This window comes from Pogona vitticeps, chromosome 1 (assembly GCF_051106095.1).
Source record: "Pogona vitticeps strain Pit_001003342236 chromosome 1, PviZW2.1, whole genome shotgun sequence".
NCBI lineage: Eukaryota > Metazoa > Chordata > Lepidosauria > Squamata > Agamidae > Pogona > Pogona vitticeps.
The window spans coordinates 56,019,769-56,038,917 of record NC_135783.1 but is presented as its reverse complement, the minus strand read 5'-3'; the positions used below and the strand labels follow the sequence as shown (position 1 = coordinate 56,038,917).

General features: G+C 40.8%; 1 protein-coding gene across 1 annotated transcript in view; it reads right to left on the bottom strand.

Moving 5' to 3' along the window:
* Positions 1 to 17,062, bottom strand: part of GREM2 (gremlin 2, DAN family BMP antagonist) — a 44,662-nt gene extending 27,600 nt beyond the window's left edge. The window contains exon 1 of the mRNA XM_020787337.3: positions 16,885 to 17,062. The gene's annotated coding sequence lies outside the window, so the exon portion shown is untranslated. The remainder of the gene's footprint in view (positions 1 to 16,884) is intronic.
* Positions 17,063 to 19,149: the final 2,087 nt, after the last annotated feature.

The window sequence follows — 19,149 nt, the reverse complement described above, 5'->3', positions numbered from 1 at the left end:
TTATCAGAGTCCCACACAGTCTATAAAGAAAGATCCAGGCTAAACAGCATTCACAACGTTTCAGTCTCTTAAAACCTGACCAGTGGTATTTCACTCTGGGGGTTTTTCCAGAAACAAAAGATTTTCCTGTCTCACTGTCTCTCTTTCAGCCTTGAACCAGCCTGCTGTTTAAGCATCAGTTTCATTTTTGAAGAAGCAGGCTGGTAAGCAAAACTCTCCGCTCCTTATCTTCTTTCAGCCAAGTATTTTCACTCTAATTTCTTTTTCATCTTAATGGGGTTGTTCATAAATCAAAGGCTTCAACTTACTTTGTTACTGTATATTTCAATGCCATATTACTTGTTCTCCTCTCCTTGGGGGTGGGGGTGGAGTTGCTCACAGCTCTCTGCCAAAATGGCTCCCGCAGCTGATCTGTGCTCAGGTGAACTTTCAGAGGGGAGAAATATCAGGTTGCTGACCAATCTTCTTCTTTCTGATGCTCACCAACTGATTGAGAGAGACATCTCCTGGTCTCCCCTTTGATCCCCCATTTCTAGAGGGACCCCAGACCAGGCGGTTCCAGTTTTTCTCTGGAGCTATTCCCAGGAGCTGCTGGCTGCACCGCAACGAAGCTCTGCCTCTCTCAGGGAGGTGCACTGTGTCTTTGCTACACTTCAGATTGACTGCACTTGAATGTGGGATGGACAACTGTTGCTTATGTGGGCTTTGCTTGGATTGGTCAAAGTAGCTCTATCCCTCTCCCACTGGTTGCTGAAGGGTGGACAGAAACTGGGCAAGAGTGCACAGTTCTTGAGGAAGGTGATAGAAGGAAAGAATAGGGTTGGTAGGAGCTATGCTTATATAAGGTCCACCACATTTTCAAAGCTGATAGTGCTGTATAGCATCCCTATATCCTTGACCACCATATTCTATCCTCCTCTTTATTTCTCTGATTCAAAAACATAAAATAAACAAAAATAGCTACAGAAACCTGATAATAACTCAATTCAGGCAATCTACAAACCAGCTTGGATTGGGTCAGTCCTGATTTGCACATCAATTATTCAAATAAGGATTGGATCAGATAGCATTCACACACTCTTAATAAATATCAATTGTAATTTGTAATATTATTTGCTCTTTAATATCAGAAGAATATTTTAATACCCTGTTTGTTTCTCTGGAAAGAATATTATGTTTCTACATAGATTAAACAAGTAGAACAAATTAAACATCTATTTAAAATTGAAAGTCTATTTGATTTTATCATTTAATGAATGATTCTATGATAACCAGCACCACCATACTCATTGCACATGAGCTCAGAAGGAACATTTCTGCCAATGGTTTCTTCCCCCTCACCTGCCCACTCCTCCTGCCTCTTCTCTGGCCCAATCACCTTACCTCCTTTCTTTCTGGCTCTCTCCTTCCCTTGGTTTTTCCCCTATCTTTCTCTTTCTTTGTTTGCTCTCACTCCTTTTTTCTCTCTCTCTCTATCCTCCCCTCCTCTCTCTGTGTCACCTTATCTTTGTGATTCCTCTCTTTTCCTCTCTCACTCTGTGGCTCCCCCCCTCTCCCCACTACTTGCTTCCCCTCTCTACCTCTATTTGCTTTCTCTTTCTCTCTTTGTCTCATCTCTTTCTCTTTCCTTGTCTGACTCTCTCTCCTTATCCTCATAGATTGTCTCTCTATCTTCCTTTTGCTCCTCTTTCTTTCTCTTCTCCATGATGTCTCTCTATCCCTTTGGCTCTCTATGGTATCTCTCTCTTTCTCTCTCTCCTCCCCTTTTCTTTCCCTGTGGCTACTTTCTGTGTATATCTATTTGTTCAAAGACATATACCTGTGTGAATGTTGAATTCTAACCAAACACCTTACCTAGAAGGTGGCCCCATTCACCTCAATGAGGCTCATTAGTTTCTTGAACTACTAGCAAAAGGTCTGGGCAATAGATACAAAATAACTCTAGTGAGCATGTGCAAGCAGAAAATTTCCCTATATAAAATAAGCCTTTTTAATGTCCCTTATCTTCTAAATGACAGATGAAATCAAGTTCAAATAAAGAAATGCTTATAGCAGGAATCATTTCCTTTTGAGGAAGCAGTGAAAGACATTTGCAAAATAACTAGTGAACTCACTACAAGTTAACAAAAAATGGCAGCAAAACATGTTAATAAGAGATAGGGGAGGTTTCTTAAATCATAAACTAAATCTTCAAATGTACTTGCCCAACCATTTCCAAATTTGGCACAGAACATGCCCATACAGAGTAAAAGTACTTTGCCAAATATGGTTCTGATTTCAAAAACGTATTTGAAAGTTATACCTTTTTGTTTGGGTTGCCTTCTTCTATCAGACATGGCTTACAGAATGTTGTTTTGACAAGTCACACAATATCAAAGGTGCACTCTGGTGCACCTCTAATTAAGAGCATAAGATTTAAGCTCCATTATTTCAATGGGTCTACTACTCTAATATGTCTAAATCTACTTCCAGCTCAGAGAGTAATTAACTGTTTTGCCAATATATAAGGTCTTGGACTTGAAACCTAACATTGTGTCAGAGACAGCTTGGAATTCAGCTTCTGCTGAATGAGATCACACTGTAATGTAAAAATTCAGGTTCACAGCTTGGGTGTACTCCTGAATGCTCAGGTTCCAGTATCAGCCAGGAGAACATTTGCACAATTACAGCTAATATGCCATAGGTGTCTGACTTAGTGATGGTAACATGGGCCTTAGTTACACTTCACTTGGTTTACTGTAATATGTAGTAGATAGGCTGCCTCTGAAGACTTTGCAGAAACCTCTGTTGGTTCAGAATACTGCAGCCAGCCTGTTCATTGGGGATGGCTATAGGGATTCCTATTATAACAACTTCACTGGTTACTCATCCATTTTCAGGCCCAATTCAAACTGCTGATTTTGATCTATAAAGCCCTATAGGTCTACTCTATCTGAAGGACCATCATTCATTTGTTGGTTTGTTTGTTCGTTCGTTTGTTCATTCGTTCATTCATTCAACTTTTATTCTGACCATCTGGCTGCAAGGCCACTCTGGGCAGTTTACAATATAATAATAATAATTTTTTTAAAAAAAAAAAACACAATAAAACAATAACACAACACTTCTAAAAAATCAGACATAATAGTTATACAAAAATCAAAATCAAGATGAAAACTGATCCCGAGTTAAATTTGAGTTTCTTGGGGTGTTATTGTATCAAGTTGTGTCACATGCTCTTTGTGTCACTGTTCCCAATTGGGGCAGCTCAACTGAACCAGGTTAATTTGCTGCAGGGGACCACACCATTTTATATTGCCTTATACAGTATAGACCCAGGTTGGCACTTTGATTTGCCAATTGGTCCTTCCTGAATCTGCATGCATTCTGACGTTGTCCATAATGGTCTTGTCTGGAGTTTAAGTTTTTCCAAAAGTTGCATTTGTTTTGTTTTGTTTCTTTGAATTTTTGAGAGTTTTTTTCTTTTTAATTCTAAGTGGCATACTACTGCATCAATGTTGCAGATAGTGTATATTTCTACTTTTGAAACTTCTCTTTCATATCCTTTGGCAATCTGCTATTAACTATACACCTTTCGGTATAATAAGCTGGCAAAGCTTGCAAATGCAACGATAAAGAAAGACAGCAAAAAAAAAAATCTAGCCCAGAAAGAATGCAGATGTAAGAAAAAGAAAAAGCAAGGGGGAAAAGGAGCCAGCATAGTGTTTGTACAGAGAAGCTAAAGTCACCAGATGGAAGGCAAACCTTATATCAATAATGAGCCAGCAAGGCTGCTGTGCCTGTGTGGCTACAGTGCTAAAGTAGGAAAAATTATTAAGAAGAATTTAAAAAGTTCATACAGCAGACATAACTGCTGATTTCTCAATGGAGCAGCATCCTGCATCCACCTCAAACTCATCACCAAGACATCAGGACAGGGAACAACCTTGCACACAGAATGCAATGACACAGCCATTCACACAACCAAAAGTAGGTCCAAAACAGTGTGATGTAGAATGGTTTAAAATAAAAAACCTCCTAACAATTCTTCTTCCTTGAAGAAAAGTGTGAGTTTCCCCAACACTTAAAATAAATGTAGTTTCCCCAACACTTAAAATAAATGTAGTCAGGAAATGTTGGATCAGTTTGCATCATAATAAACCCAGAGTAATTGGGTTTATTTCAAATTTGAAATATTTCAAATTGTTTTAACAATATTAAATATTTAATAATATTTTAATATTATAACCCATTGTATTGTCAGTTGCTTTGGTTTTCTAAAATCATATTTTAAGTAGCCTTAAGTCAGTGCTTTAGAGGAAATGAACTAAACATGTGAACACATTTATATAATTAAAATATTTTACCCCACTTTTTTCCTTTAAAATGACCCAAGGCAGCTTGCATCATTAAAAACATAGTATCAAAAGTTAAAAACACTAAATTATTCAAATATTTAAAAATAATAAATAATATATGAAAAACATTCACAGAAGCATTACCAAAAAAAGATTTGGAAGCAACAAAATATAAACCATCCCATTAATGAAGAGAAGGTTTTTTGTCTGCAGCAGATGGACACCAAAGATGGGGCCAGAAAAGAGGAGGAGGGAGTTCCAGAGTCTGGGAACAGCAATAGAGAAGACCCTCTTCTGGGTCTTCACCATATGTGTATGTGATGGTGGTGGGAACGAGATAAAGGCCTCCCCTGATGATCTTAACCCCCGGGCAGGATCATAAAGGTACAGTTTTGGAGATAGCTTGGACCCAAACATTCAGGGCTTTATGGGTTAAAACCAGCACCTTGAATAGTTCCTGGAAATGGATTGGCAGACAGTGGAAGAGAGTTATGTGATTCTTGTGACCAGCCCCAGTTAACAGTTTGGAAGCATTTTGGACCGAAGTTCCCAAACACTTTCTAAAGGTAGCACCATGTAGCGTGTGTTACAATAATCCAGCCAGGATGTAACTAAGGCATGTGTCACTAGTGCCAGTGAGCCATATTGTGTTTGTACACTTAACCTGCATGGACTATAATTCTTTTCAGTTCCAGCTGTTCAGATAAATCTAAAACTGGCAGAAGATCCATCCAGGATTCTATAGGCATCTCCTAGCCTGGAGTCAGAAAATGACCCTTTTCCTCTCCTTCTGCATGATTACTTTAAAATTCTCATCCAAACCAAAGAAAAAGACCCAAGTATTCAGTAAAAAGATCAAAATGGATTTATACAAGGTAGACAAATGTCAGATTTAATGAGAAGGGTCCTTAATTTAATGCATTTAGCTAAAGAAACTACTCTAAAGTTGGAGTACTATTGTTAGATATATTTAAAGCATTTGATTCAGTGGAATGGGATATGTTAAAGCTTTTAATTAAATATTTAGGGTTTGAACCTAATTTTAGGCAGATAATTCACCAATGGTATTCACAGACTACAGCTAGAGTAATAGTTAATAATGGAACAACTGAGATGATACACCTTGATTGTGGTACAAGACAAAGTTGCACCTTATCTCCAATATTATTTACATTGATAAAAGAACTATTGGCACAAATAATTAGAGATGATGAACAGATTATAGTGATAGAACATAAAGAAAATAGTAAGATAAATTTGTTTGCAGATGACACATTATTAATAGTTTAAAATCCAATAGAAACAACAGAGAGGTTTAAATCACATTTGGAGGAATTAGAGGACATAATGGGATTAAAAGTAAATTGGGGAAAATCAGAATGTTTATTGTTAACCCAGTCGGATAAGCAGAAAAGAAGAATGAAAATAATATTTGAAGGAAAAATGGGAAATATTATTAAATATTTAGGGATTAATATTACCTGGAACTTACAGGATATAACTAAAATAAATTTGGAGAGGTTGAAAAAAAGAGATCACTGGATGGATAAAAGATTATCAGAAATTAAAGATTTTCTGGTTTGGTAGAGTACCATTATGTAAAATGAAAATTATTTCTAAATTAAACTTTATATTTTGGATGCTTCCCATAAATATTAAAGAAAAACAATTGAAAGAATGGCAGACAGTGATAAACTGTTATTGTAATGGCTATAAACAGGTGAGGATTAATAAGAAATTATGGTATTTCACCAACACAAAAAAACTGAGATTTTGGATTACTCAATTTAAAATTATATTATATAGCAAATTAACTCAGAGATATATTCCAGATATTATTAAAACCAATAAAAATTTAATTTGGACAGAAACAGAAATGCAGGGTAAGGAAGAAAAAAAATGAAAGTATATTATTCAAAGAAAAGATTAGAGAAGAGATTTAAAAGATTACTAACCCTTTCCTTAAAAATATGTTAGAAAATTGGAAAAGGTTTAGGGCTGTATTGAGCCCACTGACTTCTCCCTTATTCCAGGTTGTGATTTTAAAGAATTTTCCAGAAAATCTTTTTAAAAAACCTTTAAGAATATATTAAAAGATAAAGGGATAAATAGGATAAAAGATTGGATGGAGAAGATGAAAGATAAAGGAAATATAAAAGAGATTTTGGAAGAAGAGGGGATTTCCTGCTTTAAGATTATTCAAATAGAAAGGTGGACAAGGGAATGGAAAAGGAAGGAAGGGAAAAGTAGAAAAATGACAAAATTTAAAGAGATTATTGAAAAAAGACTGAAATTAGAGGAAAAGACAGAAAGAAAGAGAACTGTAAGTCAAATATATAAATTATTAATTCAGACTGAACAGGATACACAAGGATTAAAAGCACAGTGGCAACCTGATTTGGATAAAGAAGCAGTAGGAGAAGATCAAAGAATTATGAAGAATATCTATAAGGATAAAGGAAAACTGTTATAAGGTAATATGGAGGCGGTATTTAATGTTGGTAAAATATAATAAATAAAAAATTATCATCACTATGTTGGAGGTGTAAAAAGGAGAAGGGGACATATTTACATATGTGGTGGTTACGTGAATTAAGAAAGAATGGAAGCAAATGTTTAAAGAAATAAGAGAAATATTTATTTATTTATTTATTTATTTAATTTATATCCCGCATATCTAGTCGCGGTGGACTACTCTAGGCGGCCAACAGCAGAGATAAAATACAATAACATAAAACAACATAATTACAACAACAATTAAAAGTAGGGAAATAAAGGAGAGAAGAAAATCAAAAGCTATCTGGTGAGAAGGCCTGCCGAAACATCCAAGTCTTTAATAAGTTCTTAAAGGTGCCCAGCGAGGGAGCTCCGCAAATACCAGGAGGTAAGTTATTCCAAAGGCGAGGAGCCACCGCCGAGAAGGCCCTATTTCTTGTTTTCTCTTTTCGGGCCTCCCTCGGCGTTAGGCTCCTCAACCTCACCTCCTGGCTCACCCGTGTGACCCGGGTAGAACTTGGTGGGAGTAGGCGTTCTGCCAAGTATCGAGGCCCTAAACCGTTTAGGGCTTTGTACATAAGTGTTAGCACTTTAAAGTCGATGCGGAACCTGATGGGCAGCCAATGCAGTGCGGCCAGAGTGGGCGAAATATGTTGGAATTTTTTCACTCCACTGAGTAATCTGGCCGCCGCATTCTGCACCACCTGTAATTTCCGCAGCAACCTCAAAGGAAGCCCCACGTAGAGCGCATTACAGTGGTCTAATCTTGAGATTACGAGCGCGTGTACTAAGATGGTGAGCGCCCCCACATCCAGGTAGGGCCGCAGCTGGGCTATCCGCCTAAGGTGAAAAAAGGCGGTGCGGACCACCGACGCCACCTGTGACTCCATGGAGAGCACCGGGTCCAGATGGATCCCCAAGCTGCGGACACCATCCTTTGCAGGGAGAGTCACCCCCCCAAAGGAGAGGGAGTTTCCCAAATCCCCAACTGTGGGAGGGCCCACCCTCAGTACTTCCGTCTTGTCCGGGTTCAGCCTCAGCCCGTTCTCCTGCATCCACTCCAGTACAGTCCCCAGGCAGCGCTGAAGACACAGGACGGCTTCTCCTGCAGTTGGCAAAAAGGAGATGTAGAGCTGCGTGTCGTCCGCGTACTGGTGACACGAAGCACCACACCCCCTGATGACCCCACCCAGCGGCCTCACATAGATGTTAAATAGCATTGGGGAGATAATCGACCCCTGTGGAACCCCACAATTGAGGCTCCACGGGGCCGAGACTCTCTCCCCAAGCTGAACTCTCTGGGGGCGGTCCTCCAAGAAGGAACGGAGCCAGGACAGTGCCAGGCCACCTATTCCCAACTCGGAGAGCCTCCCCAGGAGGATACCGTGGTCAATGGTATCAAAGGCCGCTGAGATGTCGAGGAGGACCAACAGGGACACTTTGCCCCTATCGGCCTCCCTCAATAGGTCATCACACAGGGCGACCAAAGCCGTTTCTGTGCCGAATATTTAACTGGATTAAATATTCAAATATCCCTGTCAATGGCTTTAAGAAAGAAAGATCAATTGTTGAAAGAACATAAGGATTTAATTTTAATAATGGCAGCAAGGTTAATATTTGCAAGAAATTGGAAAAATGATAACCAAATTAATTTAGAGGAATGGTATAGAGAATTATGGGATATGGCAATTAATGATAAATTGACATGTGATATGAAAATAAAAAGAGATCTATCAAAAAGTAACGATTTTAAGAAAACATAGTGTGTATTCCTGGAATATTTATTTCAGAGAGGGAAGGGGTACAGTGGTGCCTCACTTGACGAAGATAATCCATTACGTTCAAATTGCTGTTAAGCGAAATTGTCGTCAAGAGAAATTAAAAACCCATTGAAACGCACTGAAAACTGTTCAATGCGTTCCAATGGGTGAAATACCTCATTGTGCAGCGAAGATCCTCCATAGGGGGGCCATTTTCTGGTGCCTGTTAAGCAAGGAATCTGTCCTAAAAACCGTGGGGAGCCATTTTGCACAGCGGGCGACCATTTTGCGACCCGCCGATCAGCTGTTTGGAAATCATCGTAATGCGAAGAATCGGTCCCCGAAGCAGGGAACCGATCGTCATGAAGCAAATTTTCCCCATAGGAGCATCATTTTGCGATCGCAATAGCAATCGCAAAAAAACCATCGTAAAGCAGATTCGTTAAGCGAGATAATCGTTAAGTGAGGCACCACAGGGAAGAAACAATGAATTTTTGGAGAGGAAATGGATTGAATGAATTTTTAAAATATCGTTAATACTAGCCCTGAGGGTGAAGGTGGCACTGGCGTATTATGCAACTGTATTTTAATATGGTGTGAGGTTTATGTTGTTTGGTTGGATGTTTGTTTAATTTTTAAAATGTAGTCAGTTTCTGTGTTCTGCTTTGATAATGACAAAATAATCACAATGTTCGCAAAATGCTTTCACATTTTACACTGTTTGCCTTTCTATCTTTTATAGTTCACATGAAGAGCTACTGGAAGCATCACAACAGTCGAAGGAGTTGCATGTTGACTTTTCCCAATCCACAACATGAGTTTTTCTGCAGCTGAAGAGCTTCCCTTGACCCTTTTCACAAGAAACTATTCATGCTCACCTTGGGATGCAAACATCACTCCATCTCATGCTATGTATTTAAATCTGAGAAGTGCTGGCAAGACCGCTGTCTTGTGTTCTTAAAAAGCACTCTTCAACAGAGACACTGGTCATTGCACAACTAAACAATCAGTAATAAGCACAAGTTCCCAGAAGACCTTGTTTTCAATTAGTAGAGCCAGCCAACTCCTGAAACGAATCTGAAATATATTGCTGTCTGTGCCTCTTCCAGATCAACATTTCCAAGAGCCTACACCCCAGTTATTCTCATTTAGTGTTCCAGAGTCACTGTTTACAACTTTGTCTCTTTAAACCTTGACCCTCATAACCAGTGCCAGGAATTAAATCATGTCTCTGGAGGGCAATGAGAGCCATAGGATAGAGCATACTGTCATTTGGGAATCACACAAAATGAGATACTGCAAACCATACAGCTTTGCCAACTTTTGTGAGATCTGGTGCAATTGCAGGCAGGCAGGCAGGCAGGCAGGCAGGCAGGCAGGCAGGCAGGCAGGCAGGCAGGCAGGCAGGCAGGCAGGCAGGCAGGTAGGTAGGTAGAGGATACAGCTAAATAACTGAAACTGTAAATTCCACAATACTGCTGGGCAGTGTCCCCACAAGTACAATGTATGTTTATCAGTTTCCTACTAAGCTTAGTTTGACTTTCAAATTTCCTTTAACTCTATCATAGTAAACACACTGCAGAATTCTGGCAAACAATCCCCTTGAAGTAATGGATTTTGCTTGTTTAAAAAATGGTGACTATGTCCAGGACAGATTTTGTTTTACTTTGGAAAAAACACAATACAACATTTTCCAGTGAAACTTCAAAGCTTGAAAAGCCGTATCATTACAACAAAAGAAACAAGCTTGTTATTGTAAAGGGTGGATTTTGATTACTTCTGATAAAATCTCTGGCTACAGTCCTCAGACCCAGGAAGAACTGAATTCAGTGGTCGTACTAGGAAATAAGCAATGGAGAACTTGCTTTATAGCTTAGGCTCGATGGATGCAAACAGGTGGCACAGCCTTATACACTAAGATTAAAATGCCGGCCCCAATCCTATATAACCGTGGTGATGATGGTATTATTTTTTTCTTCTGTCAGCGACATCTCCCAGAGGATGACGAGAGAGCAATAAAGCAAGTGTAGATGTAGCTTTGTGCATGTGTGTGCATGAAACAGAGACAGACAACCAAGAGAATCGAAAGTGTAAGTAATTGAACCATGGAGCCTCCACATACAAAACCTGTAGTTTGTCATTAAGCTGTGAGGGGGCTGAGGATCACACACGTGCATACCGCTGCGGAATAGCCTGTCCAATGTAAAAATAGAAGAGTATGTTCACTCTTAACAACTTTGGGGTAGGGATGTGTCTTTTTAATACTAAAGGCTAAGAGTTTTGCATAGCTTTGTCCCCGAGGAACTGGAGCAGCCTCTTGGGCTGTTATCATTTATTGAGTCCTTGCTTAAAATGGCAATGAGGTTTCTTTGTGGTGAAAAGTAAGAAAAGGAATCTCACCACCTTATATTTAAAAATATGAGAATTCCCCAAGACCTTAGGGGCAGAAAGTGTTTTCCCCAACCACTGTAAATTGCTGGATAGTTCTGCCCTGGACAGCTCTGACTGAGAGTGGTACAATGGTACTCACTCTTTAGCTGTTTATCTTTCCTGTCTTAGATATTCCAGTTCCTCATACTGCACATCTGCAGTGTCCTATCCCACCTGCTACTATGTAACAATATGTATGTGCATGCATACATAAAGTTATGCAGCCTATTATAGCTCTCTGCCACAAGATCCTAAAGCATAAAAAAAACCTTGCCATTCTATCAACCCCGCACCCCACCATATTCTCAAAAATTGGAAAGTTGGTTTGATTGAATAAGGAGAGAATACTTCTGCACGTGTTCAGCCTTTTGGTTTTTTGAAAGCACTGTTCAAACAGATTTGTAAGCTGACTCAGACACATGTCCCATTTCATTGGGACTTATGAATTAACTGAATTCTCTCCCAAGTTAAATGTGAAAGTTTGAACTGAATGAGATTCATTTCTGGGTAAACATCCATAGGACTGGCCTGTTGAACCTGTATTTATTGTATGCTTTCTAACAGATAAACACAATCTATATGTGTTCACAAATGCAGGCATGAACATGTGTTTTTATGTGTGCAAAGTTCCATATTCCAAGACAAAATAATTGGCCTTCAGATACATTGAACGACAATATAGTACTCTGTGCTAGAAGGTAAGTATACAAAATCAACTCATTGGATGGGATTCTTATATATTTTAAAGATACCACAACCTTGCAAAAATGAGGTGTGAGACTAAGCCAAAAGTTGCACCACTGGATTCTGATGGCATGAACGTGCATTCAATAGTCATCTGGTTGATACCAACATATTTAAAGAGAGTGACTTAAAAGCAAAAGCAAAGTGTATAGCTTATAGACTGCCCCATAGTGCTTAACGCTCTCTCTGGGTGGTTTATGATTATTTATGAAAAATAATGTGATGACCCTTTCCAGGGTTTTCTAGATGTAGAGTACTCATAAGTGGTTTACCGTTCTCTTCTTCTGGGAGCACTCTGGGATTGTGCAGCTTGCCCAAGGTTACCCAGACTGGCTCTTCTAGGAGGCACAGTGAGGAAGTGAAGTTGTCACCTCTCGCTCAGCTCCCTGAGCTATCCCTGTGTAAAAAAGGATGATGGACTAAATGAATGTTGGGTCTGATCCACATGGCCTCAACTTAATTTCTTAGACCCTTATGCACATGTACACTAACGCCAGCCTTTAGCACCCACTTGCACATGTGTGTATGTGTACACTTGCAGAAGCATCTTTTTCTATCAGTCACACACTTCTTTCATAAAGAGACATGGGTCATTCCTTGTCCACTATTTACAGAGGAGAAACTGAGACTGAGCATAGCTTGTACAAGGTCACATCTACTGAGTCAGTGGCTGAGCTGAGATTTGAATTCTGCCTTTCCTGGGTCTAGACTTACTACAATCCATCCTGTGGGTTACGGATCAGGAGATTCCAGGGGTATATTTGCTAATATAAGCCATGTTGGCTCCCTATAATGTGTGCGGCAAATGACAGGCAAGGTGCATGCCAGCATCACTGAATGATTGAACTCTTGAGGCAGACAGATTCACAGGATTTGTCTTGAGTTTCCTGCAGATCTGCTAGCTAAAGCAAAGAGGAGTCACTGAGAATCTCCCTGGAGTATTTAAGTATTTTTATTGCTGCTGTGTCTTTTTTGTGTATGTCACAAAAAAGGTAGTGGTGGAGGGAGAACCAGAGACAGTTTCTTAGGATCCTTATATATTTTCTTACGGTCAACAGCCATTTATCAGATGACAAACTGACACTATCAGAAAATAGTTTTCCCGGTCTATTCTATCTGAAACACTGTAGTTGGAATTAACAAGATGGCATGCATCTACCCTCGATCTCCAATATTAAAGTCTACTTCTTCTCTGTAACAATTGAACCATGTAGACATGGTATAGTTGCTGAGTATTGTGCATGGAGGGCCACAGGAAAGGGCTTGTGGCTTGTGCTGCCTTTCCTCAAGATTAATTTATAAAGCAGACGACACATGCAAACAGCCAGTCAAGTTACAGCTACTGACCAGACCGGGGGGGGGGGGAACCCATTGAAATTCTGGGGTGAGGTGCCCCTGCAAATGAAGTAGGCCATATCTGTACAAGAGTTAGTTCTACATCAGGAGTGGGCCAAATGCCTTCCCCCTCATCTTCATGCCCCTTCTAAATTCCTACACTATCCAAAAATAACAATAAAAAGAGATTTGCAACTCCTGGAAACGCAGGGAGTTCCCTTTTAAAATAAAATTAGTGGTCACCTTCCAGCCTGCTTTTGAAAGAAAATGGAGGAGGGAGGGAGGGGAGATGGAGAAGGGGGAAAATCATGTTTCTGATGAGGCATAAACAGGGCCAAAACTGGTCTCCAGATTTTCCAAAGCTGATCTACATGAATGTGAAGCAGCCGTGAGTCAGACATTTGCTCCTGCTCATCACTGTGTGTAGGTCATCTCCACAGCACAATATATGAACCTGCCCTGAGTTGGCTGGATATCAGACTGGAATAATAGCCGCACATCCGGTCTTTGTGAATCGCATTCACTTTCTTTGCTCTCTCTCCCAATACTGGCTAACAATAGTAATTCAAGCCTCTCTCTCTCTTTCTCTCTCTCTCTCTCTCTCTCTCTCTCTCTCTCTCTGTGTGTGTGTGTGTGTGTGTGTGTGTGTGTGTGTGTGTGTGTGAGAGAGAGAGAGAGAGAGAGAGAGAGAAATGCATTCAAAAGCTAATCTAGCTTTTCCTATTTGTTTTTTCAAAACAGGTCACAACAATATTTTCTTAGATTTTTTTCAACTTGTCAGCCTCCCTTAACCACCAAACACATTTCTTCATAGGGAATCTAATGCAGCAAAATAGACCTAAGGAAGATTTCAGTTGCAGATTCCACATTATTTGCACATTATTGGACTCAATAATATTATTCTGGATTACTGAAGATGATTAATGAAATTATTACGACCACCTAGTTAAATGTGGAAGAAGACAATATATATATATTTGCTTAATTATCATTTTAGAGAGTAGCAACTTTGTTTGTCTTTTCCAGTAGAAAATAATTGGGTTAGATTCAGCTTCTTTTCTGCTGACAGGAAAATTTCCAGAATAGAGCGTACATCATTTTCTTCCTGTTCTACAGCAGGGGGTGGGGGTGGGGGTGGGGTGATAGCATACTGCAGGCAGAGGGGCAATTGATAAAGATCAAACACATGTAGGCACACACACCCATCAGTCCCAGTGTGATTCCTCTTCTGACCGCAAGAGGCAGATGCTGGATCTGCCTCAGTACTCTTGTTAGCATTTATGGTGCCACAAAACTCCCTGTTGTTGATTTTAGCACAGGCTTAATTAAGCAAAAGAGAACTGTCTTTATCAAGAAATTGGAGGTAGTAAGAGTTGTTTGCAATTTAACCTCTTGACATATTAAACAGAACACTGCTTTAAAACAATCACACTAGCACCTTCATGTGGGAATATTACATGGAGATAATTACCAAAGAGCAGGTCTGCTGGAGGTTCCTCTAAGTAGTTCAGTATCCTGCTTCCCACACATTAGACAACCTGATGTTTCAAGGTAGCCTGTATTTCCAACAAGATCCCCTTCTTTTCTTCATGGATGTGCTTTGTAGGTAACTAGTCTCTGCTTCCAGGTGAAGGCTTTTCCAGGACTGCTTTTTTTTGTGTGCCATTAAGTCTCTCCCAATTTACGGTAAGCCTGACAGGTTTTCAAGATATGTCAGATGTTCATCAAGTGGCTTACCACTGATACTTCCTGTGAGTATCCATGGCCAGCCGAGATTTGTATTCATGGTCAATTTTTAATCTTGCTTTCCTGGAGGTGATTCCCAATACATCAGAGAGGACAATACACTTGGTCCCGCATTTCATTTTTCAAGCAAAATGTATGAGCACCAGGAAAAGCAAGCCATTTAAACTTAAGTGGTTTATGCATGGGTTTGGACATGTCTCTATCACACTTCATTGAAAAGAGATTAACTTTTTTCCCCACCTTCAGCTTTACAATAAACAGATAAAACACACACAAACACACATACACACACACAGAGAGAGAGAGAACAGAAAGCTGAAAGAAAATTAACCTTGCTTGGTTTAGTGTATATGTTTCAAACTAGAACAATGATTTTTAAAGGCAATATTTGTTTCCTAACCTTATCCAAGAGTTTTTTTTAAATAAATAAATAAATAAATAAAGCCAGTAAGGAAACACAGTGCTTGCATTGTATTTGTGCTGGTGGGAAGTCAAGAACTTGAACTGATGTTAGATTTCATAGTGAATTAACATGCAGTAGCACTGATGTGGTTTGATATGCAAAGTGCTAATTAAGGCACAGCAAGTGGATCATGCACCTGTTGCTATTTTATTCAAAGGCATTGTTTGGATTCCTGTAGATTTACATCAAAAACCATTTTCTATAGTGATGTGAACTGGCTGGAATTCAGGTTCGGCTTACATTATTCAAGAGGCTTTCTAAATGAGTGCTTCTCAACATTTCCGATCTTTTCTTTTCTTTTCAGAACTTTGCCCTCTTGGAAATAAAAGAAAAGTCTAGCTTAAGTGAGCTGTTAATTTTGTCCTTTAAAATCCCTAGGGTTGGTCCTGATTACAATGTGGTGGTCACAGGCAGTTATATAACCACTTGCACAATCCCATGCTAAAAATAAAAGTGCCTTTGCAATTTTTGGAAGACATGGGAATTTTGTGAAATCTTGACATGAATGGCTAAAGCTTGGTAAATCTCTCATTCATTCAAAAATGAAAGAGCACAGCCAAAGATGCATTGCAGGTACTGCAATGCTGTGTTTCAGATCAAAACACTGGTCCACATTTCCAAAGCAGATGGTTATAAACTGTGCCCTGTGTATGTGGAACTGGTATTTCATGAGATTTTATTATAGTAACACATCACTGAGCTTAAAAAGAGGAGACTGGCCAATTGTTAATTTCCTTCTCTGTCTTCCCCTCTTTTCCTCCCTCACTCCCCCTCTTCTCTCTCACACACATACACACACACAACTTTCAAAACCACCAGTGACTTCTCTTTTCTCAGGCAGTCAGCTGTGACCACCCCTTTGTTCAGGACCAGCCCTAGGTGTAAAACTGGAGTCACTTAGAGTTACATGCCTCTGGTCAACTTGCCTATTGAAAAACGAAAGGTCAGCACCCGCAAGAATTAAGGGGGGGGGGAAGAGAGGAGAAATCTGACTTTCCACAGAAAACGCCTGACGGTGTGTATCTTTACAACCCTGGTTAGTTCACGGTGCAGACCAGCATTTAATTGCTTATGGGTTGGTTAGGGTTTTTTTTTTCCTATTGCACTCATTGATCCTTTTAGTATTGTATACTCATTGTTACTAACTTAAACACTGTCTTTTAATTGTCGTAAGCCGCCTTGGGTTCTTTTTAAGGAGAAAGGCGGGTTAAAAATATTTTAAATAAAGAAATAAATAAATGTGGAGGGGGGGGGAAGGATGCTTTCAACCAGATGTCCTAAGGTCCGAATAGGGAGTCCGCGTGACAAATCTGCCACCCGAGCTGAAAAAGAGCTGAGGGGGAAATTCTGCATCTTCTCTCCGCCTCCCCCCCCCCCCGGCCACCCAAATGTTCCCAATTTATTTTTCATGGGGCGTTCCAATGACTAAAATGAGATCGTCCCTCCGGTCTCTTCTCTCCTTTGCAATGAGGCAAAAAATTTAAAAAGCGCGTCCCCGCGACCAGGCACCCGCCCCGTGAGCCTTCCCGCGTCTCAGAAGGATCCGGGAAGGCGGCAGCAGGACTCTGCTTACCTGTCAGCTGCTGAGGCGGCTTCCCTCTCGCCCGTCCCTCCGGGCAGTCCACGAGGGTAACTTTAGACGGCGCGCCTTCTTGCCCAGGCGGCTGCCCCAAAGATGCCCATGGAAGCTCTGGGGCAAGGAAGGCGCCGGTGTCGTCTTCTGCAGGGAGCAGCTCCGGCTGGCTTGCCTTGAAGGCGGGCGGGCGGGCAAGGCAGAGGTGGGGTGGGGTGTGCGGTGGAGGCGGGCGGCGGCGGAGAGTGGGGGGGGGGGACCCGAGGGAGGAGAGGCTTTGCTCTGACTCCTCTCCGTCACCGCTGGGGGATATTGTCAACGGCGAAGTTTGCCATTGGCTCGGAGCGCCAAACAAATCACCCTCGGCTCCCCCCCCCCCACACGTCAAGCCTCTCCCCCCCCCCCCCTTTCCAGCACTTCTCCTCCTCCGAAGGCCCGCCAGGCGCTGGCTGGTCCCGCTGCTCGCGAGTCTGGCCATTGGCGACCTGGCCAGGCAGGCAGGCTCCAGATCACGTTGCGTTGTTGAATAATTACGATAAATAACAAGGCTTCTCTTTTGATTCCAGTGGGCGAATTCCCTGCCTCCGAAATCACGTTTGGAGGAATTGCCTCGCAGCCCCCGTGGAACGTTTAAATAAGAGCATTTCCACATCCCTCCGGAGTGATAAGGATTTGAAGGTGGATTTTAGGAGAGCGAAGTGATCCACCTGGACGCCGAAAAGAAGGAAAGATTGAAATCAGCAGAGGGCACTGTTTCGAAAAGAAGCCAAAGAAGGTCTTTTTGTGGAACCTTAAGGATCAGTGAATGCCTGGATCCAGTGGCTAGTGCCAGCTGGAGTAGATGTATTAAATCAATGGACTTTGCGCAAGGGTTTAACTTGCCTTTCAGCCATTTATTCAGTGTTTCTCTCCCCCCCCCCCCCCCAAAAGCTGGGGCTGGCGGCTGGATTTCCGTCTAGCCAATTTGCTATGGCATAAACTTCTGAAATACAGCGCACTCTGTAACATTTCATGCCTTTGGTGAAGCAGGCTGTGGTCCATGAAATCATAATGCCATAATAAAAATGTGTCACCCTTAAACTACAAAGCCCTTTGAAGTTTCAAAACGGCACAACTTTCTAGGGTGTGTTTTTCAGTGTTGTTTAGGATGGGTGAAGAGAGAGGGAAGCAGAACTTTTTGGTCCTCAGCTTTTTTGGAGCAGGTTTTAGGATGTATTGTGAAAAAAGATTCTGGATCCTTAAACATCACCCTGCCTTCTCAAATCAGATTAAATAACCCTGGAAACATCCAGGAGGATCACATTTGCAGAAATAAACCTTTGGCTGTGTGAAGATATGTCGTGTTTTGTGTCCCCCCCCCCATTTTTCCTACATATAAAAACTTAATACTGTAATAGAATATGCTATACCCCTTACTATAGATCTAAAAACAGCTATGGTTGTCTACCTATCTGCTTGTCTATATCCTCCTGTTTCATGGGGGAGCTGCTATACAATCGATATAGAGGGGTAGCTTTCTTAGCCTTTCGCAACAACATGACAACCTTAAAAAAAACAAATTCATGTAATTGCATATCATTATATAATATGTTTAGGATTCCAATCAGGTAGAACTAACTTTAGCCCAAGATGCTGTCAGCTGATAGAGGGTCCAGCAAGTCAATTCATTCTCCTTTATGCATTTCTCTCTGCTCCTGTAACACTCCTTGGAGTCACAAAGAATAAGGACTGAACAGCAACAATCTACTCCTAAAGACTCCCTAGAATTGTCACTGATTTTTTTTCTTTACCACTGCATGTAAATTTCTGCATGACTAGGGAGCCCCCAAGTGTGTAAAAAGAATTTTAGTTTTTTTAAAAAAAGGGTTTTTTAAGACCAAGGTCAGAATGACTGGTATTTGCATAAGGCTTGTCTAACTTGCTGCAGTTAACTGCGACTAATGGATGAGGCTCCAAGACCAGTCTCAGTTGAATACCTGGTCATACATCTGATTATACAAAGAAGAGGTATCTCATCAGTTAGCTGTGGCAAATTACACAAAGCTGATGTGAACACATAGGATTTTGGCCTGTGCCACTTTTTATGGTCAACAAGAAGGATGATTTATAGTTACAGAAAGTCAATCTCCATGACTGGAGGAGCACCATAGCCCTTCCTTAATCCATTAGGGGCTGCATCTTCTTGCCAGAGCCAGCAATGAAATGCGAAATTTCAGCCGTGAATCCGTGAGGAAAGTTCTCTAAAAACAAGGCATTTGTGGAATA